This window comes from Pavona decussata, unplaced genomic scaffold (assembly GCF_977016875.1).
Source record: "Pavona decussata unplaced genomic scaffold, jaPavDecu1.1 SCAFFOLD_109, whole genome shotgun sequence".
NCBI classification, from domain to species: Eukaryota; Metazoa; Cnidaria; class Anthozoa; order Scleractinia; family Agariciidae; genus Pavona; species Pavona decussata.
Window position 1 is genome coordinate 59,094 of NW_028145523.1, and position 26,807 is coordinate 85,900.

The 26,807-nt window shown below is 38.7% G+C and overlaps 1 protein-coding gene and 2 long non-coding RNA genes across 4 annotated transcripts in view; 2 read left to right on the top strand and 1 right to left on the bottom strand.

The window, feature by feature from the left end:
- The window catches only part of LOC146470866 (uncharacterized), a 145,374-nt gene that overhangs the window by 46,091 nt on the left and 72,476 nt on the right, over positions 1–26,807 (top strand). The window lies entirely within an intron of this gene.
- On the top strand, positions 110–7,101 carry LOC146470872 (uncharacterized). The gene is made up of 4 exons (XR_014866916.1): positions 110–281; positions 1,403–1,465; positions 2,356–4,374; positions 5,578–7,101. It is a non-coding gene; the product is annotated as an uncharacterized LOC146470872 (long non-coding RNA).
- LOC146470873 (uncharacterized) lies at positions 12,860–20,049 on the bottom strand. Of its 2 annotated transcripts, XR_014866928.1 has the most exons (3): positions 15,266–15,364; positions 14,981–15,017; positions 12,860–13,322 (listed from the first exon to the last, which is right to left on the bottom strand). It is a non-coding gene; the product is annotated as an uncharacterized LOC146470873 (long non-coding RNA). The 2 variants fall into 2 exon arrangements; XR_014866929.1 differs by lacking the exons at positions 14,981–15,017; positions 15,266–15,364 and adding an exon at positions 19,935–20,049.

A 26,807-nucleotide genomic window follows, 5' to 3' on the forward strand; every position in this document is an offset into this window, starting at 1 on the left:
CAATTGTGACGAAAAATCTCCCAAATGCTAAAAGCCACAGTTTTGCGGAAAATCGCCATGACAATTAAGTGACGCATTCATTGGGGTATATTCTGTGACCAACATTTTTTTATTTGGTCAGTATGCCATTCAGCACCACTCCCATCTTGGTAAATTTTTCCCTTCAGATGCTGACTGGATATGGTAAATAAATTTCTTTATTTCACTTTCTTTTTTAGGTTTACGAAACGAAAAGGATTCCCCATCATCTGTTCAAGATAGTAGTCGAAAAGATCGAAAAGGTAAGTAAACTTATAATAGCCCGGGATGATAGTCACTGCAGGCCCGCAAGCCCTATGAGACATATAGGCCGTGACCTTTGAGTGAGTGTAATTGAAGTGTCACGGCGAGCATTGCGTAATTGCGAAATTATAAGGATTTATATGAGAAAAAAACGATTCCTACTTCAATTCAAAAATACCAACGAACTTTCAATAAAAATATCCCTACCTGAACATCCTTGTCTGTTGCCCTTTCTCCTATGTGCATGTGGTTTTTAAACCGATTGAGAGAAAAGCGATGGAACTAAAAATCACTGAAATCACGCTCAATCTCTCCAAAAACCACATAGGAGACGGGACAACAGACAAGGGAGTTCAGGTAGGGATATTTTTATTGAAAATTCGTTGGTATTGTGAATTGAAGTAGGAATGGTTTTTTTCCATACAAATCCTTATAATTTCGCTATTACGCAATTGCTCGTCGTGACGCTCAAATAAAGACACTTACGCAAAGGTCACGGCCCATACGTCTTATAGAGCTTGGGGTACTTGTGGAGGGCCACGGCCAAACGAATTACAGTCGTTTCGTTCCCAGGGGAGATACTCGGGTATAAACGTGACGGGGGTTCGACGTATTTTTTGGGGTCTAAAATTTTCAACTCCTGTAATTTTTTGGGTTGAAGATTTAACCATGTATTTTTTTCGAAAAATCTGCGCGTATTTTTTTGGGTTCGAATTTCTGCCAGGCTAATAGTTCTTACGCAATTCAAGCAAAAGTTCCCGTGCGCAAGATCCGAAAGGCAGAAAGGCAGTATGTATACTGTTCTTAAGATTGCATTTTTGGGGTATAAAAGTCATGTTTTTATTTGGGTCTAAAATTTCCAGTCTTGTATTTTTTTGGGTGCACAATATAAGGTCCATCTATTTTTTTGGGTTCAAAACATTAGGCTCCGTCGGACCCCCCGTCATGTTTATACCGGAGTACCCCACCTGGGGTTTCGTTCTATGGTCGTTTCGTTCCAAGTCACTTTGTTCCTTAAAAAAGTCATTTTGTATCCACGCAATAATCACTTCGTTCCATAAAAAAAGTCAAATGCTGCCTGGATATGTTCCAAAAATTATTATTTAAATTCCTTCTTTAGGTTCACAAAACGAAAAGGATCCCCAATCATCTGGTCAAGATAAAAAACGGAAAGGTCGGAAAGGTAAGTCCGACTAACATTATAGTAACTGAAGGCCAGGCCAAACAAGGCTTACAAGGTCAGCTGATAATTAAGAGTTTCACAAAGTCACGGGTCACAGGTCGCAAGCCACAGGAGAAGAAAGTAAAAAATTTATATACTTCGTGAAAGTACTGGTATTAACTTTTAATTAGCTATTTTTGGTTTCCGTCAGTCACGCATAACGCTCTGCGCCTTGCATTTGAGTAGAATGCTCTGTTATAAAGGGCCATTCCATTTATATCTGCACCTCCCCCTCCCCCATTGAAGGACTGGGAAATCTGAGGGAGAGGGAGGGGGTATTCAAGAGTTTATTTCTGATAGGGGTAGACACAAAAGCCCTCAATGGGGGGGGGGGGGGGAGGGGAGTTTGGTGCGAGGAATAAATGGCATGGCCATGGCCCAAAGACTTGACGAACGCTTGCGAAGTGGTTCTGAATCTAACGGCGAGTGGTTAGGGCTATCCTTACAAGTCATAAATAAGGAGAACGACCAGAAAATAGAAGAGACTTCTTCAGTGTGAGTAATTCAACTTTGAGACAAATATAACATTTGAGACGCCACAGTTATAAGTAAGATTTTTAAACACGGCCTCCAAGAAAAGCAGCCATTATTGTTTAGCTTTGGTTTATTACTTTTAACTTTTATAATCCTAGTTAGGTAGGATTGATAGTTAGTTGATAATGATAATCTAAGTAGCTGATGGAAAAACCGTATATACATGAAGTTATCCTATCCTATCCTTCTTTAGTCGAAAACCATGTTTCCTATAGCCCATTATGCAGACGTTAAATTCAGACTATGCACGTACTTTGCAAGGTTGTAGGATGCAAACCTAAATTGCTAAACTCATCGTTTTTGCCTTGAATTTTTAGTTACCAAAAGGATGAGAAAAAAAATTCGTCACCAACAATGGCAGGCTAAAGAAAAGGAGGCTGTTTTTGCCCACCTTGGGAATTTTATTAAAAAAAAGGCTTCCTGGTAAGTTGGCTTGTTTGAAATGTATTGAAAAAAGCAAGCCAGCCTTAGATAACAGAGACTGGTCAAGGGTGAAGTTTTTTGTGAAAAATGTAATTGCAAGAGCTGAAAGCATGAAACAGTAAAAAAAAATTGATTGATAGTCAATCTTTACTTTGCCTTTGAATAATTCGTGAACTCTGTAATTCAATCTCAATCAAAGTGTTAATGTTTTTCACTGCCATCACTCATTGCGGCAGATCTCTCAGAAAACAGAATTTTTTACGCTGAACAGGGTCACTTTGTAGTGAATGGTATATAGATTTCATCCCTGTTGCAGTGATTTTGTGTCAGCTGTCACTGTGAATACTATTGATGACAGTTATAAACAAAATTGCAGGTTGGATTTTGAAGCCTAGAGTTTACATGTTATTGAAAGGTTCAGTAACACTTTTTCACACCTTGTACTTTCTTGCCTCTAGTATAAATCGGTACATAAACAACAAGCAACAATTTCTGTCCGACTTTGGTAGTTTGTGATATAGCTTGAGCTGCAAAAATTCTATTGGCTGAGGATCTGACATATCAATTCATACATAATTTTTTATGCATTAATTTTAAGGACTGTATTTCATCCATGTGTGCAACTTTCTTAGCTGAATTTTGCAGCCTTTTGAAAGAGAAATCCCTCGCTTCTTAAAGTTATTTTAAGTGTGCAAGGGTTTTGTTCTTAGTGATTGACATTTCCTCTTTACAGCATGAAATATCCCTTTTCCTCTTGTTAAAAACGTTACCTGTATTCATGTGTCTTTTGGGCAAGTTTTAAAACAAAGAGGCAATTGTTTTTATACTGATTCTTTTCACAATTTTTCTGGCATTGGATGCATTGCCAGACTTGCTTAATTAGTCTGTGTTATGGCTAAATTTCCAAAAACTCAATCTGCAATAATTTACTAATATTTATTTTACCTAAGTTTACTTCTTTTTTTCTTTTGTTTTGCATTTAAATTATTGCATAGTTTAAAACAGATTTTGTCTCATGTTTGTCTGCCATTTTGTATCTCCAACCCAAGATATTGCAATAATTATTGCTTGACTCAATCAAGTGTCAAACTTTTAATTTCACTTTTCACTTATATTCATTTGTGACACTGTTTGTGATAAATCAACATTCTCTCAGGCAATAAGAGAGCAGAAATTGTTGCTAGTATGTTATTGTGTTTGGAAGAATTAAGGAAATGGTTGTGACATATTTTCTTACGGACTAGCTGTTGGCAAGTTGTGAAACTTTTTGGTGTGTCATTATTAAGCAATGATTTTTTCCAAAATCACTGGTGATTTTTTTTACGTGCAATTTAAAAAGGAAAGTGGGGTTACACCTCATATGACGGATTAGCTGTCTGTAAGTTGTGACTGTTGCCTTATTAGGCAGTGATTTCATCTATATAGCAAATTAAATTTTGTTATAGCCGTTAGTCTACATCATGTTTGACCAGCATTTCCAAATATGACATGAACATTTGAATTTTTCCTTTTGATGTCCAGCATTTGAATAGAATCGTTTGGAAATCTTTCCGAAAAAGACATGTTAACTGAAAAAAAAAATTCAAAATACTCGGGAAACAATATTGTTATTTTTGAAATATTTAATGCTGTAATGGATGTTACATAAACAAAAATTATTAGGTTTGTACCGAAATGCTGAAATCTCGCTGGCAACTGATGTTCAAAGCTGACATGTAAATTTCACAACTATGTTCAAATTTAAAAATATGGTTACCCATGATGTAGATTGACTGGCATACATGTATTGTTTGCAGGAGTAACTGTGACTGCAAGCTACTATTTGGATCCAAACATATTAAATTTAGAAACATGATATATTGTGTGCAAACATGTAGCCATTTGCAGGGTTTTTCTTGCAATACTGAATATCAGTTTGATACACATGACAACTTCACGTCGATTTAAGTGTGTACCCACATTTTGTGGGTGGTTAGGTATTCATATATTCATTCTATTGTTTAGACTCATTGCCGATTCATCGATGTTCACGTCGGATGTCACTCGGGAATGCAACACCGCTATAGAAACCAGAAGGCCCTTTAAGGAAATGTGTGACAATTTCCTTTTGTTCAGCATCTGAGAACGTACAATAGCTCAGTTCAATTCACAAAAAAACTTTTTAAAGCCGTCGGACTGTAACTTTTCTTTGATAATCTCTAAACTTTTAAAGTTTATTTTATGCTTATGCTCAAACACGCGCTTATCGGAACGATCTCGAATATCAAACGTAAACACGGCTGTTAATATCAAGAACTCCGGATGCTCAGCGTTTGCAGTAATATAAAAAATCCAGGCTTCATTTGATTTATTTAAAGAAGAAAGTGAAATTCATCAAACAACTTTTTTACTCTGTAGGGAATAACTTCAATAATTCAAAATCAAAACGAGAAGGAGCAGTCGGCTGCGGAACTGTCAGACGGCGCGTCATTGAGAAATCTCGACCACAGAAACTCATTCAGACCACATTTTACAGCCGTCAAATCGACCTTCTCGTTAAAAAAAAATACAAATAAAAAAGCAACGTTTCTGGGATGAACTTAAATTTCATTCAGGACTCTCTGCAATAATACCTTCGGGAATTCACACACGCGTCGGAAGAAGACGGTTTCGCATAAATTAACTTTGCAGTTTGAACTGCCGAGCAACAAACAAACATCGAACTTCGGTCTACATTGACCAAAAACCCTTGTTCAAGATCTCTTTTTGAAGCTCTCAAACTGCTCTATTTTAATAAATGCATATCGAACTTGGAAATGTTTTGCGAAAAAAACTAAATGCATGTAAAGTCCCAAGTCATTCTATGCAGTTTATTCACACATCAAAAACAAAAGGATACAATAATAAACTCTGCCGCTTGTGGTCGCATAATTGCGCTATTGTTCCATTCCTTTGATGTCGCTTTAGGTCCTCATCCAAAAGATCTCACCTTTTCCCAAACGAATGAAACCGAACTTATTCAACACGTTTTCGGTGGCTCCCGAAGTGAATGCCCAAAGGACTAAAAACGAGCCTTCAAGCTACAAAATCCAGCGGTTTTTCCCATTTCTGAATGACACACTTAAATCGGCGTGAAGTTGTAATGCAGTTTTTATGTGAACCATGCTTGACTTATGCCTTTTCGTTTAAAACTAATTTGCCAAGACAGATATGTGCTTGGTCAATTTTTCTGATGGAGTGACAACCTGATCAGAGACCCATGGGCAGATAGTTGCATTAGGAGGAAGTTAAAAAATGTTAATTTACAAGAACAAACTACAAATTTGTTCTTTTGTAAATTTACCAGTCTTAACTTCACCTACCAAGGTGACTATCAGCTTCAATGCAAATACCAACCACCTTATTGCAGTTTCAAGTTTTTACCAATTGATCCAGTTCATGCTTACTGGAAATTGTTTGTTTGTTGGATATCGGCATCAGCAAATGCCATTTGGGTACTCAGGGCAAAGAGCATTGCTGGAATTGATTAATGCATTAAGTGCTATTTTTCCTGAATATTTTCTTGTATTTGGATATATGGATAAATTAGTTTCAATTTTGTTGATGATTTTTTGTCAACTTAGTAAGATTTTCAGCATTTTTGATGAATTTCAAAATTCGAGATGTGCCAGATCTGAACCCTGTACACTGCACAATAAATTTAACAAGGGCAATTTGCACCACTCATGATCAGGAACATGAAAAAAGACCAGGCTTAATAAGGTACTGTTAGAGATGAAGGAGTCTCATCTGAGAAATTTGATGCCATATATTTTAAACTGAATTTTTAAAAAGTGTTTTCAATCTTCCTTATAGTTGCTTTGCTCATTCTGTTTGCAACTTTATTCGCGTTTATAAGTAGCCTTTTTAGTAGCTCGATGCTGTTTCAATAGCTACTCTTTTTGTGGCATTCGTTTTCCATATTTAGTCACGTTTACTCAGATATTCATAATATTCTAATGATTTTAAAACAACAACAACAAAAATATTTGGATTTTACATTTTTAATGATTTTACCCTTATCTAATTAGTCTTAATGATGGGAGGTGCATGGTAAAAGTCACCAATTGTAAGCAATTACAATTGATTGCTAATTGCTACAATTAGCAATCAATTGTAGCAAAGGGAAAAAAACAGTGTAGGGTTGGTTCCTTTTACTAGCGCCTCTTACATTTGCAATTATCTACTATTTATTGGCTCTTAGATATTTAAACCCTTTTGCTGTAAGGAGCAGATTGTGAGCAGCCTTCCATTTGTCCTTAGGTCCTAAGAGACTGCTCGCAGTCTATGTAAGGAGAGAAATAACATGTTCTAGGGTTGTCCACTACGAGTTGGACAAGTAGAATGTTTTTTCTGATAAGTTGGGTTATAAACACATGTGCTTGCATTATTTAGTGTCTTGTGGAAGCAGGGACTCTACATAGGTCCGTTAAGTATGATCTCACGTTGTCTAGATCAGGGTTTTCAAAATTACCTTGCCAGCTAGTTATGTGCAAGTTCTAACTGTTCTTGATGTGAGTCCAGTACTTAAATTTAACAAATGAGTCCTTGCATCGACCTTTACTTTGTCTTTAGCCTAAAATTGTTAAGCTTACAGGCTCCAGAATAAAATTGTTGAACTATTTTGATTATTCTCTTCTTGTGGGTGGGAGGGAGGAAGGGAAAACGAGGGTTAGAGGTTGCGGGCATTAGCAATCATTATCATCTCTTAGTTGCCTACCCTGTATCCAGCAGTAAGAAAGGACAATGAGATTTACAACTCACTTTTTTTTTGTTTATCTGATGTAAAAAATTTGCGTCAACTCAAATTTTAAAGAGATATAATTTGGTCGGCAATGGCATGAGGTTGCTGGTGTTTTTTCAAAAATTCATTGCGAGAGCGTGCTAGATTTCTTCCCGGCTTTGCAGAAACTTCCTCGTGAAATGACAACCAGCTTTGTGATTCTCCGCGAAAATTGGTTTTCTTTTCTTTGATTGACACTGACAGATTTCGACAGCAATCATTGTGATTGGTCGTCAATTACGCTTCTGACATTCATAGAGTAGGCCAACTGACGCCAAGTCCTCGTGGTTCGGAAATCAATGTTATGAGGACAATCCCGACGGCTTTTTTTCCTTTTTTTCTTTATCACTTGAATGGAAGGACCGCGTGTGTTTTAACTGGTGGTTTTTATAGCGCCCCTTAAAGAAGTGAGAGAGATCTCCTCTGAAAGACATGGTTTAATTACACTTGAGGTAAGTTTACGAAAAGATTTGAATGGCCGTGGAATGACTTACTGACATCACATCATGGTACGCACTGACCCGAGGCACTGACTATTATATGTAAACTCAGTCTTCAGATATATTCATGTGCAGGACTGTTTGCTGAATAACACGAGGAACACATATTTCTTACTGTCAAAGACAGATTACACTTGATACCCACAGTGGCTGGATGCGGACTAAAATTTTGCATGCGATTATTTTACCTGGCAGCGGTAGAAGCACGTTTTATAAACGTATATTTTAAACATTTTGATTAAAATCATTTGGAAGCTGTTTAAATCCGGCCCTTGGTGAAGAAGAACAAAATTTAAAGGTCAAGACTTGAACAATGAGTTGGCTAATTCTTGGCATTTTTTTTTCCCGCGCAAAAATAATGCTGGCGAATTGGCGGTAAATGTAACGAATGATCGTAAAGATTGTATTTCTAGCTAAAAGAAAACAATTTTAGCGGCTTTGTTGTTGCTGTATTCACAAATATTTCAATTTTCCCATTTGATGATGCAATAAGGGTGAAGATAGGCCGATAGGGTATGGTTTTTAGGGTGTTTTGTCTTGAACGGGGAATCTATTTCATCACTTTCTGTCTTAAACAGGGTATCCCGACATGACCTAATGGCTTAAACAGATTGTGATTGCCAATGCATTAAACTACAGTAAGAAACTATATACCTGCCAACTTTTTCTGAGTCAAACGCGTGAGATTTTTGTCTCGTCATGACCAGGATTTCCGGAAATGTCCGAGCCACTTCCGAAGATTTCTGACAATTTTCCGAAGACTTCCGAACGTTGCTGAAAATGGACGACGATATTCCGATGACCTTTGAACACTTACGATTCAAACGGATTGTAGACATTTGAAAGCTTTTGCGATTGTTATAAGGAGCAAAGAAATAATACATAACAAATCTGAAATGAAATGAAGTTTTTTAGAACAACTCGTCCGGATTTGTGAGTCAGGCGTGAGGCATTGTCCTTGATGTGTGAGATCGATGTCTCTAGCTAGTCCCCAGGCGTGATACTCACGCATAATGCGTGAGAGTTGGCAGGTATAAAACTAGTGTATTCTTATTTCATTCTAGTCTTAAACAGGGTGTGATTTTGGGTTAAATGTCTTAGAAAGGGCCTGAAAATTTTGAATTCTGTCTTAAACGGGATGGGGAAATCGGAGAATTGTGTCTTAAACAGGGTCAGGGTTTGAACGCCCGGGCCGCACCTCCCTACCCAAGCATCTGTTGGTACCCCCCCCTCCCCCCGGGATCTAGAGTAACGTTACGCATCACGCGTACCTTTGTATCCTTGTACGTTTTTCAATGTTTCGCTGTTTATATTTTTAAATGAAATTCAGGGGAAAGCATTTGTTATTCACCTTTCATTTGAAGACAGAAACCGTTTCTACAATGATTGTTTTTCTATAGTAAACGTGAGACATCTTTATCTATCTTGGCCCACCCTGGAGCGCGAGGTCATAGACTGATTTAGTTGCCAAATTTTCGGTTAAACAAACCCAACCTTGAGGCACTCAGATTAGCCTAACAAACACTCCGGTTAGCCTAAAGAGCACTCCAGTTAGCCTAAAATAGCACTTAGGTTAGCTTAAATAGCTCCCCGGTTCGCTTAACGGTTAGCAGTTTACGTTGGGGTTGTTCATGCCTCGCATGTTTTGTTCATGCTTTGCACGTCTGGCTCGCATATTGTAAACACTCCTCACGGCCCGAAAACAAAGAACGCGACCGAGAATTTAAAGAATTTTATAACACCACAGAAAACGTAACTCGTACCAGCCGAGTACAAAAAACGAGACCGAGAACAATAACTCGTGGCCCGAAGTCTTATCTCTCAGCCTATCGCGACCCCAAAGAGAAGAGAGAATTTGATAATGTTACCAAAACCTTAACTCGGTCTGCTTTACGGCCTGAGTAATAACTTTCTGCAGAATGATTTATTGGTTGCGTTGCTTTTGCCGCGGATAATTTTTCCGTACTGTGTCTTCTAACTTTTGTTATTTTTACATGAGCTCGGATTTACGTTGCTCTTTTCAGGAGCTTAAGCAACGACGACGGCAACGACAACGAAAACGTCCCCCGAAAATATATCTTTATTCATTTGTGCTACTTTGCGATTATTTCAGCTCGCTCAACTTTTCCAAAAATGGCGAACTATCCAGGAACCAAATTGGTAGGAGTGGCGTACAAGTTAAGAAAGAAAATGAAAAATTCACCGTCGTGCGTTCACGTTCTCCACAAAACCTTAAATGTAGTCATTTCACGTTGTTGTTTTGCAGAGGTCGGCAAAGAAATGTACCAAAATGAGCGCGCATTGGATATGAAATGATAGATAGCCAACGTCTAAAATGTCTGATGGGTGGTATTGCGTGACAAAAGGCAAGATTCTCTTGTTTGTGCGAGGTTCAAGGCGAGGTTTTTGTTGAAGAGTCTGTTTTCTATTCTCAAAAATCACTTCTGAGAGAGTTCTCTGCACTAGATTTTTTGGATAGCCCCTCTCGATAAGTCGTGATTCGAAATGTTTGATTTTTTCTTCAAATGTTGCTTTTGTTAAGTTTGTCTGGAGAAGTCTGAGGGCCTCTCCTTTGACGAAACCTCTTTTTACTCCTGGTGGGTGACACGAGGAGAAATGTGTGTACTGGAATGTCTCAGTAGCTTTGTAGTGAGTGCGTACATCGAGCACTGATTCGGTAATGAATCTGTTGCCTTTATAAACCACAGTGTCCAGGAATGTAATTTCCGTTTCAGAAATTTCAGCCGTGAATTTGATGGTAGGGTGGTAATTGTTGGCTTGTTCAATGAACTGCTGTAACTCCTCTCTGCTGATATCCCAGAGGGAGAAGATATCATCAATATATCGTTTCCAAACGAGCAGTTTGAATGCGCTTCGGTTAAGGAGTTCTGTTTCGACTTTGCCCATAAAAATATTGATGAAAGCGACTGCCATTTTTGTTCCCATGGCAGTTCGTGTGTTTGTAGGTAATTTTTACCACAGAACTGGAATGAGTTTTCTTGAAGCATAAGGGACCGTTCATTTTTTATGAGCATGGGGGGGCTGGTGGGATTTAGGGGGGGGCCACGAGAAAAAAAATGGCACTAAAGGGGGGGGGGGGGGCTACCAAAAAAAAATGAGTGAAAGAGGGGGGGGGGGTCACCAGAAATAATTGGCTAGTAGGGGAAATTGAAAGTGGCTCAACACAGAAACAGATGAAGAAATTGAATATTATTTCAATTTTATTTAATGCGATTTTCCTAACCACTTTTAATTTGTTTTACATACTGAGGTCGAAATCTGCATTTTATATTAACAACAACTGAGGAAATGAAGCATATCTGTTGGAAAAGCAATAATGAATATAAACTGAGGTAGACACCTATGTTTGTACAAGTTCAAATTAATATAAAAACGTATCAGTCTCACTATTGAATCATCCTTGGGGGAGTAGTTTTCTACAAAGTGGTTGTACTCTGAACTATATCAATAGATTGTTTAATGTTCTTTTTAATAGTACTCACTTTTATAAAGACTGTTGATTAGTAAATTATTTGAACCCAGGAGTATCAGTAGACTCAGTAGTATGCCTAGTGTGAACATCCAGATTAATTTTAATAATAGAACTGTTGTTGGTGACTTCAGTTGACGGTAAATCTGAGCCGTAAGCCATCTTCAGAAAAGCTTGTAACTGTCATTTTTAATAGCAGTACTTTAATATCCAGGCGCGTAGGAGGGGGGGTTCGAACGAACCCCCTTTACAGATCAGTAATGGCGGAAGAAAAAGCATTTAATGAGGAGGTTGAACAATTACATGAGGTGTACCATGCGAGAGAGTAGAATGTCTGCCCTGGTTCTAATGCATATCAAATATGATATGCCTGTCAATTTTGACGAAATAGTCAATTTGTTCGAAGGCCTACACCCGAGAATGATGCAGTTTACCAGCTTGGTGTATGACTATCAGTAGATCGAATAGCTATCAGAACTCGACAGGGCGCGGAATGTACATTGAACTTTCTTGTTTAAGTTGAAACAATTATGCCGTAGGAATGATGTATATAGCTCAAAAAGCTGCTGTAAAACCAATTTGTGATTTGCCTAAAATGGGTCTCAAAATGCAGGAAATGAGGTTTCTGGGAACCTAGATTTTCCGGACCCCCCTAGTAAGCAAGATTTGGGGCTCAACGAACACCCCTATCTAACCCTTACCTACGTGACTGATATCTGTGCGTCCGCTGTTTTTTTCTGTTTAATATGACTCGTAATCGTTGATTGGTATGCTTCGATCTGTATTTTGTTAGTCAGATCTGTACGTGTATTAATTGTTTCTACTCGAAGGGGAGTAATTTCACGTTAACCATTTGCTTGATTAATTTTTATAGTTTCTTTGAGAATCTAAATGGAAATTTAGGGTTTGTCGTTGCCGTAAACGTGTTGCTATCTATAAAACGTTTTTTTAAACAAGAGAAATCTTTACCTAAGTAGAGAACGGTTACTTGTTAATAGTACTGTAAAGAAATCACAGTAACAATTACGTTTATCTTTGATATAAACAGTACATAAGCGTTTTGTTAAAGTTAGGAGTATGATTTGTTTCTGGTTGGGCGGGAGGGGGGGGGGGTCATCAGAAAAAAATAGTTCTGCTGGGGGGGGGGGGGGCATGTGGAAAAAAATTGCATGCTAGGGGGGGGGGGGGGTCATACAGTTTCGTAGTGGCAATTAACCAAATCCCACCAGCCCTCCCCCCCCCCCCTGCTCATAAAAAATGAACGGTCCCTAAGGCCTAGCGGTATTTCCAAGAACCGCATGGGGATAGGAGGTTGGTCATTATAAAAAGAGTTGTATGCTCTGCATACTGTTTGGATTCCCTCCTCCTGTGGTATGTTAGTATAAAGGCTCGTTACGTCCATTGAGACAAGAACTGTGTTCTCTGGGACTCTAGTTCCCTCCATGAAATTAATGAAGTCAGTTGTATCTTTGAGATATGACTTCTGCTGTTGTGCTATTGGCTGGAGTAGTTTGTCAACAAATGCTGATGACCTTTCTGTTGGACCTGAAACTCCTGAAATTATGGGTCTACCGACTGGAGTCGGTTTGTGTATTTTTGTGAGGGTGTAGAATAAAGAATGTAAAAATTTTACAATTTGTTTGTGACACTGATATAATGTTTCATTCACCTGACAAATTTAATCTGCAAAAAGGCATTTTGAATAATTATTGTATACTATCCTTACCGATCTGATTATTTTGCCACTTTCTTTAGCTATACGTACTTTGAATTCTTTATTTTCATATTATTCTTACAGTATATTCACACTATGGCACGAATTTGGTGTTCTTTGTAGTACACAGGCATCCAACATTCAAATGAGCACCATCCCCTCCCCCCTCTCTGCTCATGTATCACCTATCTCATCTGACGGCAACTATACTGGATCACAGAGCTTTAGAAGCGGCGTGAGTCCACCCCTTCCAATGATCTTAGCCTTCACTTTGCCATCTCTATGAGAAAGAATCCTGAGCGCAGCTGCACAGAATGTACCCAGACTCCAAGGTATGCTTCTGATGTCACACAGTCCTAAAAAGAAGTGTAGTTAGAGACATCTCCGTCACTTTTCCAACAAGTTTCTTCTGGAAGCTTAAATCATCAAAAAGAGCATTTGCCTCTCTTGAGCACTGATACACAGACTGACAACAGTTGCTGTGGGAACCACTGGTGTTGAACATGTCGCAAAATTTGACAGGAATAAAGAATGTAAAAATTTTACAATTTGTTTGTGTTCTAGGCTGAGGATAAAGACATATAAAGACATGCTCTTTGATCTGTCACCTACTCAACCTTTTTTATCTGTTTCATTTCTGCATCATTCTATAAAATTGCAGTGCTGTTTTAACCCTATTTAATCTTACATTGCATACATAAAATGCCCTATTTTACACCTATTTTAAAGGTATTTATGTCCTATTTTCAAATTTGTTTTCCTATTTTATCCCTGATTGATGTCTATTTTAAACCTATTTTATTTTGAACATTTCTATCACTATGAACCACAGTTTTATGAAAGTGCCATGAATTTTCTGTGAATACCCCATGAAAGGCATTTCATGGCCCCTGGGAACTGCAAAATGAAATTTCATGGCCTTATTTGTGGCCATGAATTTTCCATGAAAAATGTAGCATTTTATTTCATGACCCATGATTTTGATTAGGAGAGACATTCATGGGCCATGAATTTTCCATAAAATTCATCACAGTGTATTTCAAGGCCCATGAAAGGTCATGTGATAGGTCTTTCATGGGCCATGAAAACGGCTGGTGGTGTGGTCTTTGATTTCATGGGCCATTAATAATCCATGAAGCTCACCACAATATCTTTAATGACTCATGGAAACATACTTTTCATGGCCCATAAAAAGGTTTTGTTTACTCGCTGATTTCATGGGTCACGAATTTTCCATGAGTTTGATGCTTAAAAGGAGGGAATCATAAAAATTCACCACACATGCCATGAATAAATTATATATAGTTGATATGGACACAGGTTTTAACACTAAATTTTGACACACTTCTTAAAATTTATTTGTCACATTATTTAAAGGTAATCAAGAAAGGAAAAATAGATGTCACTACAAATTTCACAAATTTAAAATACTGTTTTGGGGGTAGACTCTATTCCATGGCCATTGCAAAATACGTATAAAATAGTCTATTTAACTCTGTTTAATCTCCTATGCATGGTTAAATAACGTATTTTATTTTATTCCTATTTTATTCAGCTGAGTTTAAGCTTGATTTATAATGTACATTTCATATTTGTTCAGCTATTACAGAATATGATTTTGAGGCAGCTGTTGTGTACCCACACCAATCAGAACTTCACTGTATACACTAGAATTTCAATTCACAGTTTCTTTGTTGTTATAAGTTAAACCATGTATTTAACCATTAATTCTATGGAAAATTAAATAATGCAACAATAAGAAATGGTTTGGAAGAAAGAGCAAGGTCGATGTATACTTGTTGTCTATACCACAACAGTGACATGTATTTGTATGTTATTTTAATTGGACATATAAAGACATAAAACCACGATGAGTAACTGAAATTATTACAATTTGCAACTGGCTTCCTTTCAAGGAAAGCTTGAATACTAAAAAACAAAAACTTTGAAACTCTTAAGCTTACAATTGGTCGTACACTGAACTGCACTTGTGAAAACACTTTTACTTTCAAACCTTCTTCGATGAATCTTGACTCCATTTAATGCCAAAAAGAACAGAGAACTCTGCTTATTCTCGTGACAGTTTTTCTCTTTTTGTTTTGTACTTATTCCATTCTCACGTGCCTATTGATGCTAATTTACCACCCTTTTAGTATTTAAACTTTAACTACCGCATTGTCACCTAGTCTGACGATGATATAGAATTATATCCAAATATTACTGAAACAAACCACCGTTTCCTTGCATTTATTGCCTAAATATTAGTCTAAATGCACTTATTCGGTTTAACTTTCGTTCTAGAACAGCAATGCTTTGAATTATAATTCCAACGACCTTTGTGCACAATGCTAGCTTTTAAAATGAGCAAGAAAGCGACTAGAGTCACTGAGTACCGGCAACCATTTGGGGTACTGGTACCGGTGACAGATATTTCAACATCTCTCTGCATCCGCAAGAAAAATGGAATGACACTGAAGCAACAATAGACTGCGAGCAATCCATCGCGCTACAGAACTTAGGAGAAGGAAGAGACTGCGCACAGTCTAAAGGAGCAAGTACATCGGAATGCAATGGTTGACAAAAAGTTTACCAAGTGTAGAAGTGTAGAAAGAAGGGGAAGTGTGCAATAATACCTTTTGTCTTTGGATGAAGCACCATCGATTATTCCTCCTGATCTCTTCCAGTCTATGTATTGGCGCAGTCTGTCATTTTCACGTTGAATTCTTTTCAATTCTGCCTTCTCTGGACTTGGAGTAACAGTTGCAGAAGGCTTTGTGCTGATTTCCCTCAAGCTGCTAGGTGAAACGCTTTGGACCCACAACGGTTCTCTGCTCACAGAGTCTTGAGCAGTTCCCTCAGTTGTAGATGGCATCATCTTACTGTTTTCTACATTTCCAGGAGAACAGCTTTCCACTGGTTCTGGTTCTCTGGTTGCTGTTTCACCTTCAGTTCTGATATTCTGAGATCCAGGGCCATGAAATCTTGGTGCAAATGTCCGTCCCCTTCTAAAGGGTTCCTGAGCTCATCCAAGTGGCACCCTACACCCTCGTCCTGGGTGTGGCACTGTACCCCTTGCTTCTAAGCCAATCCCAGACCACGGTTGATTTCAAGCTTGGAATGGAGGCCTAAATGGCGGTCTTGGTGCTAGAAGCTGTTGTAGTAGTAAAGGATTTTGATTCCACCCTTGAAAAATGGGGTTAAAGGGGGGAAAAATTGGCTGCCTCAGATAACCAGTTTGTTGCCAGCCTAAGGCCATCATGTTCGCAAGCATTGCCTGGGGATGTTGGGCATGTCCTAGAAAACTATGTGGGTCATTCATTAGCCCATGTTGGGGAAAGGCTTGATTTGCTTGATTTGCAACACGATTGGTGCACTGACTTGACTGGAATGGTTCCTTCAGATGAGGATTTTCTGATGGATGTTGTGTCTTTTTCTGCAAAGTAGTGTTCGTATGGATTGGAGGATCATTTAATGGTCCCTGTTGGGCCAGGAATCTGTTTCCTTGATTTGAAGAATACTGACTTGCCTGCAACCGGTCTTTCATCTGAGTATTTCCTAATGAATGCTGAATTTCTTTCAGTACTTCCTTGGGTAAATCAGTATTTTTATGGATAGTAGTACCATCCTGTTTACCAAAGGATCTCTTTCCTTGATTTATGGGGAAATACTTTGATTCCTGACTGTTGTACTGGCTTGGCTGCAACTGGTCTGTCATCTGGGGATTTCGTAATGAATACTCACTTTCCTTCCGTACTTCCTTGGGTAAATCGCTGTACTTATGAGCATCACCCAACAGCCCTTGCTGACCAAAGGATCTGTTTCCTTGATTAGAAAAATACTTTGCTTCCTGATTATTGTACTGGCTTGGCGGTGATAATTCATAATTTAAATTTCACAAATTTAAAATACTGTTGTGGGGGTAGACTCTATTCCATGGCCATTGCAAAATACGTATAAAATAGTCTATTTAACTCTGTTTAATCTCCTATGCATGGTTAAATAACGTATTTTATTTTATTCCTATTTTATTCAGCTGAGTTTAAGCTTGATTTATAATGTACATTTCATATTTGTTCAGCTATTACAGAATATGATTTTGAGGCAGCTGTTGTGTACCCACACCAATCAGAACTTCACTGTATACACTAGAATTTCAATTCACAGTTTCTTTGTTGTTATAAGTTAAACCATGTATTTAACCATTAATTCTATGGAAAATTAAATAATGCAACAATAAGAAATGGTTTGGAAGAAAGAGCAAGGTCGATGTATACTTGTTGTCTATACCACAACAGTGACATGTATTTGTATGTTATTTTAATTAAACATATAAAGACAAAACCACGTTGAGTAACTGAAATTATTAAAATTTGCAACTGGCTTGCTTTCAAGGAAAGCTTGAATACTAAAAAACAAAAACTTTGAAACTCTTAAGCTTACAATTGGTCGTACACTGAACTGCACTTGTGAAAACACTTTTACTTTCAAACCTTCTTCGATGAATCTTGACTCCATTTAATGCCAAAAAGAACAGAGAACTCTGCTTATTCTCATGACAGTTTTTCTCTTTTTGTTTTGTACTTATTCCATTCTCACGTGCCTATTGATGCTAATTTACCATCCTTTTAGTATTTAAACTTTAACTACCGAATTGTCACCTAGTCTGACGATGATATAGAATTATAACAAAATATTACTGAAACAAACCACCGTTTCCTTGAATTAATTGCCTAAATATTAGTCTAAATGCACTTATTCGGTTTAACTTTCGTTCTAGAACAGCAATGCTTTGAATTATAATTCCAACGACCTTTGTGCACAATGCTAGCTTTTAAAATGAGCAAGAAAGCGACTAGAGTCACTGAGTACCGGCAACCATTTGGGGTACTGGTACCGGTGACAGATATTTCAACATCTCTCTGCATCCGCAAGAAAAATGGAATGACACTGAAGCAACAATAGACTGCGAGCAATCCATCGCGCTACAGAACTTAGGAGAAGGAAGAGACTGCGCACAGTCTAAAGGAGCAAGTACATCGGAATGCAACAGTTGACAAAAAGTTTACCAAGTGTAGAAGTGTAGAAAGAAGGGGAAGTGTGCAATAATACCTTTTGTCTTTGGATGAAGCACCATCGATTATTCCTCCTGATCTCTTCCAGTCTATGCATTGGCGCAGTCTGTCATTTTCACGTTGAATTCTTTTCAATTCTGCCTTCTCTGGACTTGGAGTAACAGTTGCAGAAGGCTTTGTGCTGATTTCCCTCAAGCTGCTAGGTGAAACGCTTTGGACCCACAACGGTTCTCTGCTCACAGAGTCTTGAGCAGGTCCCTCAGTTGTAGATGGCATCATCTTACTGTTTTCTACATTTCCAGGAGAACAGCTTTCCACTGGTTCTGGTTCTCTGGTTGCTGTTTCACCTTCAGTTCTGATATTCTGAGATCCAGGGCCATGAAATCTTGGTGCAAATGTCCGTCCCCTTCTAAAGGGTTCCTGAGCTCGTCCAAGTGGCACCCTACACCCTCGTCCTGGGTGTGGCACTGTATCCCTTGCTCCTAAGCCAATCCCAGACCACGGTTGATTTCCAGCTTGGAATGGAGGCCTAAATGGCGGTCTTGGTGCTAGAAGCTGTTGTAGTAGTAAAGGATCTTGATTCCACCCTTGAAAAATGGGGTTAAAGGGGGGAAAAATTGGCTGCCTCAGATAACCAGTTTGTTGCCAGCCTAAGGCCACCATGTTCGCAAGCATTGCCTGGGGATGTTGGGCATGTCCTAGAAAACTATGTGGGTCATTCATTAGCCCATGTTGGGGAAAGGCTTGATTTGCTTGATTTGCAACACGATTGGTGCACTGACTTGACTGGAATGGTTCCTTCAGATGAGGATTTTCTGATGGATGTTGTGTCTTTTTCTGCAAAGTAGTGTTCGTATGGATTGGAGGATCATTTAATGGTCCCTGTTGGGCCGCGAATCTGTTTCCTTGATTTGAAGAATACTGACTTGCCTGCAACCGGTCTTTCATCTGAGTATTTCCTAATGAATGCTGACTTTCTTTCTGTACTTCCTTGGGTAAATCAGTATTTTTATGGATAGTAGTACCATCCTGTTTACCAAAGGATCTCTTTCCTTGATTTATGGGGAAATACTTTGATTCCTGACTGTTGTACTGGCTTGGCTGCAACTGGTCTGTCATCTGGGGATTTCGTAATGAATACTCACTTTCCTTCTGTACTTCCTTGGGTAAATCGCTGTACTTATGAGTATCACCTAACAGCCCTTGCTGACCAAAGGATCTGTTTCCTTGATTAGAAAAATACTTTGGTTCCTGATTATTGTACTGGCTTGGCGGTGATAATTCATAATTTAAATTTCACAAATTTAAAATACTGTTGTGGGGGTAGACTCTATTCCATGGCCATTGCAAAATACGTATAAAATAGTCTATTTAACTCTGTTTAATCTCCTATGCATGGTTAAATAACGTATTTTATTTTATTCCTATTTTATTCAGCTGAGTTTAAGCTTGATTTATAATGTACATTTCATATTTGTTCAGCTATTACAGAATATGATTTTGAGGCAGCTGTTGTGTACCCACACCAATCAGAACTTCACTGTATACACTAGAATTTCAATTCACAGTTTCTTTGTTGTTATAAGTTAAACCATATATTTAACCATTAATTCCATGGCAAATTAAATAATGCAACAATAACAAATGGTTTGGAAGAAAGAGCAAGGTCGATGTATACTTGTTGTCTATACCACAACAGTGAGATGTATTTGTATGTTATTTTAATTGGACATATAAAGACATAAAACCACGATGAGTAACTGAAATTATTAGAATTTGCAACTGGCTTGCTTTCAAGGAAAGCTTGAATACTAAAAAACAAAAACTTTGAAACTCTTAAGCTTACAATTGGTCGTACACTGAACTGTACTTGTGAAAACACTTTTACTTTCAAACCTTCTTCGATGAATCTTGACTCCATTTAATGCCAAAAAGAACAGCAATGCCTTGAATTATAATTCCAACGACCTTTGTGCACAATGCTAGCTTTTAAGATGAGCAAGAAAGCGACTAGAGTCACTGAGTACCGGCAACCATTTGGGGTACTGGTACCGGGGACAGATATTTCAACATCTCTCTGCATTCGCAAGAAAAATGGAATGACACTGAAGCAACAACAGACTGCGAGCAATCCATCGCACTACAGAACTTAGGAGAAGGAAGAGACTGCGCACAGTCTAAAGGAGCAAGTACATCGGAATGCAATGGTTGACAAAAAGTTTACCAAGTGTAGAAGTGTAGAAAGAAGGGGAAGTGTGCAATAATACCTTTTGTCTTTGGATGAAGCACCATCGATTATTCCTCCTGATCTCTTCCAGTCTATGCATTGGCGCAGTCTGTCATTTTCACGTTGAATTCTTTTCAATTCTGCCTTCTCTGGACTTGGAGTAACAGTTGCAGAAGGCTTTGTGCTGATTTCCCTCAAGCTGCTAGGTGAAACGCTTTGGACCCACAACGGTTCTCTGCTCACAGAGTCTTGAGCAGGTCCCTCAGTTGTAGATGGCATCATCTTACTGTTTTCTACATTTCCAGGAGAACAGCTTTCCACTGGTTCTGGTTCTCTGGTTGCTGTTTCACCTTCAGTTCTGATATTCTGAGATCCAGGGCCATGAAATCTTGGTGCAAATATCCGTCCCCTTCTAAAGGGTTCCTGAGCTCGTCCAAGTGGCACCCTACACCCTCGTTCTGGGTGTGGCACTGTACCCCTTGCTCCTAAGCCAATCCCAGACCACGGTTGATTTCCAGCTTGGAATGGAGGCCTAAATGGCGGTCTTGGTGCTAGAAGCTGTTGTAGTAGTAAAGGATTTTGATTCCACCCTTGAAAAATGGGGTTAAAGGGGGGAAAAATTGGCTGCCTCAGATAACCAGTTTGTTGCCAGCCTAAGGCCACCATGTTCGCAAGCATTGCCTGGGGATGTTGGGCATGTCCTAGAAAACTATGTGGGTCATTCATTAGCCCATGTTGGGGAAAGGCTTGATTTGCTTGATTTGCAACACGATTGGTGCACTGACTTGACTGGAATGGTTCCTTCAGATGAGGATTTTCTGATGGATGTTGTGTCTTTTTCTGCAAAGTAGTGTTCGTATGGATTGGAGGATCATTTAATGGTCCCTGTTGGGCCAGGAATCTGTTTCCTTGATTTGAAGAATACTGACTTGCCTGCAACCGGTCTTTCATCTGAGTATTTCCTAATGAATGCTGAATTTCTTTCTGTACTTCCTTGGGTAAATCAGTATTTTTATGGATAGTAGTACCATCCTGTTTACCAAAGGATCTCTTTCCTTGATTTATGGGGAAATACTTTGATTCCTGACTGTTGTACTGGCTTGGCTGCAACTGGTCTGTCATCTGGGGATTTCGTAATGAATACTCACTTTCCTTCTGTACTTCCTTGGGTAAATCGCTGTACTTATGAGTATCACCTAACAGCCCTTGCTGACCAAAGGATCTGTTTCCTTGATTAGAAAAATACTTTGGTTCCTGATTATTGTACTGGCTTGATGGTGATAATTCATAATTTAAATTTCACAAATTTAAAATACTGTTTTGGGGGTAGACTCTATTCCATGGCCATTGCAAAATACGTATAAAATAGTCTATTTAACTCTGTTTAATCTCCTATGCATGGTTAAATAACGTATTTTATTTTATTCCTATTTTATTCAGCTGAGTTTAAGCTTGATTTATAATGTACATTTCATTTTTGTTCAGCTATTACAGAATATGATTTTGAGGCAGCTGTTGTGTACCCACACCAATCAGAACTTCACTGTATACACTAGAATTTCAATTCACAGTTTCTTTGTTGTTATAAGTTAAACCATATATGTAACCATTAATTCCATGGCAAATTAAATAATGCAACAATAACAAATGGTTTGGAAGAAAGAGCAAGGTCGATGTATACTTCTTGTCTACACCACAACAGTGAGATGTATTTGTATGTTATTTTAATTGGACATATAAAGACATAAAACCACGATGAGTAACTGAAATTATTAGAATTTGCAACTGGCTTCCTTTCAAGGAAAGCTTGAATACTAAAAAACAAAAACTTTGAAACTCTTAAGCTTACAATTGGTCGTACACTGAACTGCACTTGTGAAAACACTTTTACTTTCAAACCTTCTTCGATGAATCTTGACTCCATTTAATGCCAAAAAGAACAGCAATGCCTTGAATTATAATTCCAACGACCTTTGTGCACAATGCTAGCTTTTAAGATGAGCAAGAAAGCGAATAGAGTCACTGAGTACCGGCAACCATTTGGGGTACTGGTACCGCTGACAGATATTTCAACATCTCTCTGCATCCGCAAGAAAAATGGAATGACACTGAAGCAACAATAGACTGCGAGCAATCCATCGCGCTACAGAACTTAGGAGAAGGAAGAGACTGCGCACAGTCTAAAGGAGCAAGTACATCGGAATGCAATGGTTGACAAAAAGTTTACCAAGTGTAGAAGTGTAGAAAGAAGGGGAAGTGTGCAATAATACCTTTTGTCTTTGGATGAAGCACCATCGATTATTCCTCCTGATCTCTTCCAGTCTATGCATTGGCGCAGTCTGTCATTTTCACGTTGAATTCTTTTCAATTCTGCCTTCTCTGGACTTGGAGTAACAGTTGCAGAAGGCTTTGTGCTGATTTCCCTCAAGCTGCTAGGTGAAACGCTTTGGACCCACAACGGTTCTCTGCTCACAGAGTCTTGAGCAGGTCCCTCAGTTGTAGATGGCATCATCTTACTGTTTTCTACATTTCCAGGAGAACAGCTTTCCACTGGTTCTGGTTCTCTGGTTGCTGTTTCACCTTCAGTTCTGATATTCTGAGATCCAGGGCCATGAAATCTTGGTGCAAATATCCGTCCCCTTCTAAAGGGTTCCTGAGCTCGTCCAAGTGGCACCCTACACCCTCGTCCTGGGTGTGGCACTGTATCCCTTGCTCCTAAGCCAATCCCAGACCACGGTTGATTTCCAGCTTGGAATGGAGGCCTAAATGGCGGTCTTGGTGCTAGAAGCTGTTGTAGTAGTAAAGGATTTTGATTCCACCCTTGAAAAATGGGGTTAAAGGGGGGAAAAATTGGCTGCCTCAGATAACCAGTTTGTTGCCAGCCTAAGGCCACCATGTTCGCAAGCATTGCCTGGGGATGTTGGGCATGTCCTAGAAAACTATGTGGGTCATTCATTAGCCCATGTTGGGGAAAGGCTTGATTTGCTTGATTTGCAACACGATTGGTGCACTGACTTGACTGGAATGGTTCCTTCAGATGAGGATTTTCTGATGGATGTTGTGTCTTTTTCTGCAAAGTAGTGTTCGTATGGATTGGAGGATCATTTCATGGTCCCTGTTGGGCCAGGAATCTGTTTCCTTGATTTGAAGAATACTGACTTGCCTGCAACCGGTCTTTCATCTGAGTATTTCCTAATGAATGCTGAATTTCTTTCTGTACTTCCTTGGGTAAATCAGTATTTTTATGGATAGTAGTACCATCCTGTTTACCAAAGGATCTCTTTCCTTGATTTATGGGGAAATACTTTGATTCCTGACTGTTGTACTGGCTTGGCTGCAACTGGTCTGTCATCTGGGGATTTCGTAATGAATACTCACTTTCCTTCTGTACTTCCTTGGGTAAATCGCTGTACTTATGAGTATCACCTAACAGCCCTTGCTGACCAAAGGATCTGTTTCCTTGATTAGAAAAATACTTTGGTTCCTGATTATTGTACTGGCTTGATGGTGATAATTCATAATTTAAATTTCACAAATTTAAAATACTGTTTTGGGGGTAGACTCTATTCCATGGCCATTGCAAAATACGTATAAAATAGTCTATTTAACTCTGTTTAATCTCCTATGCATGGTTAAATAACGTATTTTATTTTATTCCTATTTTATTCAGCTGAGTTTAAGCTTGATTTATAATGTACATTTCATTTTTGTTCAGCTATTACAGAATATGATTTTGAGGCAGCTGTTGTGTACCCACACCAATCAGAACTTCACTGTATACACTAGAATTTCAATTCACAGTTTCTTTGTTGTTATAAGTTAAACCATATATGTAACCATTAATTCCATGGCAAATTAAATAATGCAACAATAACAAATGGTTTGGAAGAAAGAGCAAGGTCGATGTATACTTCTTGTCTACACCACAACAGTGAGATGTATTTGTATGTTATTTTAATTGGACATATAAAGACATAAAACCACGATGAGTAACTGAAATTATTAGAATTTGCAACTGGCTTCCTTTCAAGGAAAGCTTGAATACTAAAAAACAAAAACTTTGAAACTCTTAAGCTTACAATTGGTCGTACACTGAACTGCACTTGTGAAAACACTTTTACTTTCAAACCTTCTTCGATGAATCTTGACTCCATTTAATGCCAAAAAGAACAGCAATGCCTTGAATTATAATTCCAACGACCTTTGTGCATAATGCTAGCTTTTAAGATGAGCAAGAAAGCGAATAGAGTCACTGAGTACCGGCAACCATTTGGGGTACTGGTACCGCTGACAGATATTTCAACATCTCTCTGCATCCGCAAGAAAAATGGAATGACACTGAAGCAACAATAGACTGCGAGCAATCCATCGCGCTACAGAACTTAGGAGAAGGAAGAGACTGCGCACAGTCTAAAGGAGCAAGTACATCGGAATGCAATGGTTGACAAAAAGTTTACCAAGTGTAGAAGTGTAGAAAGAAGGGGAAGTGTGCAATAATACCTTTTGTCTTTGGATGAAGCACCATCGATTATTCCTCCTGATCTCTTCCAGTCTATGCATTGGCGCAGTCTGTCATTTTCACGTTGAATTCTTTTCAATTCTGCCTTCTCTGGACTTGGAGTAACAGTTGCAGAAGGCTTTGTGCTGATTTCCCTCAAGCTGCTAGGTGAAACGCTTTGGACCCACAACGGTTCTCTGCTCACAGAGTCTTGAGCAGGTCCCTCAGTTGTAGATGGCATCATCTTACTGTTTTCTACATTTCCAGGAGAACAGCTTTCCACTGGTTCTGGTTCTCTGGTTGCTGTTTCACCTTCAGTTCTGATATTCTGAGATCCAGGGCCATGAAATCTTGGTGCAAATATCCGTCCCCTTCTAAAGGGTTCCTGAGCTCGTCCAAGTGGCACCCTACACCCTCGTCCTGGGTGTGGCACTGTACCCCTTGCTCCTAAGCCAATCCCAGACCACGGTTGATTTCCAGCTTGGAATGGAGGCCTAAATGGCGGTCTTGGTGCTAGAAGCTGTTGTAGTAGTAAAGGATTTTGATTCCACCCTTGAAAAATGGGGTTAAAGGGGGGAAAAATTGGCTGCCTCAGATAACCAGTTTGTTGCCAGCCTAAGGCCACCATGTTCGCAAGCATTGCCTGGGGATGTTGGGCATGTCCTAGAAAACTATGTGGGTCATTCATTAGCCCATGTTGGGGAAAGGCTTGATTTGCTTGATTTGCAACACGATTGGTGCACTGACTTGACTGGAATGGTTCCTTCAGATGAGGATTTTCTGATGGATGTTGTGTCTTTTTCTGCAAAGTAGTGTTCGTATGGATTGGAGGATCATTTTAATGGTCCCTGTTGGGCCAGGAATGTGTTTCCTTGATTTGAAGAATACTGACTTTCCTGCAACCGGTCTTTCATCTGAGTATTTCCTAATGAATGCTGAATTTCTTTCTGTACTTCCTTGGGTAAATCAGTATTTTTATGGATAGTAGTACCATCCTGTTTACCAAAGGATCTCTTTCCTTGATTTATGGGGAAATACTTTGATTCCTGACTGTTGTACTGGCTTGGCTGCAACTGGTCTGTCATCTGGGGATTTCGTAATGAATACTCACTTTCCTTCTGTACTTCCTTGGGTATATCGCTGTACTTATGAGTATCACCTAACAGCCCTTGCTGACCAAAGGATCTGTTTCCTTGATTAGAAAAATACTTTGGTTCCTGATTATTGTACTGGCTTGATGGTGATAATTCATAATTTAAATTTCACAAATTTAAAATACTGTTTTGGGGGTAGACTCTATTCCATGGCCATTGCAAAATACGTATAAAATAGTCTATTTAACTCTGTTTAATCTCCTATGCATGGTTAATAACGTATTTTATTTTATTCCTATTTTATTCAGCTGAGTTTAAGCTTGATTTATAATGTACATTTCATTTTTGTTCAGCTATTACAGAATATGATTTTGAGGCAGCTGTTGTGTACCCACACCAATCAGAACTTCACTGTATACACTAGAATTTCAATTCACAGTTTCTTTGTTGTTATAAGTTAAACCATATATGTAACCATTAATTCCATGGCAAATTAAATAATGCAACAATAACAAATGGTTTGGAAGAAAGAGCAAGGTCGATGTATACTTCTTGTCTACACCACAACAGTGAGATGTATTTGTATGTTATTTTAATTGGACATATAAAGACATAAAACCACGATGAGTAACTGAAATTATTAGAATTTGCAACTGGCTTCCTTTCAAGGAAAGCTTGAATACTAAAAAACAAAAACTTTGAAACTCTTAAGCTTACAATTGGTCGTACACTGAACTGCACTTGTGAAAACACTTTTACTTTCAAACCTTCTTCGATGAATCTTGACTCCATTTAATGCCAAAAAGAACAGCAATGCCTTGAATTATAATTCCAACGACCTTTGTGCACAATGCTAGCTTTTAAGATGAGCAAGAAAGCGACTAGAGTCACTGAGTACCGGCAACCATTTGGGGTACTGGTACCGGTGACAGATATTTCAACATCTCTCT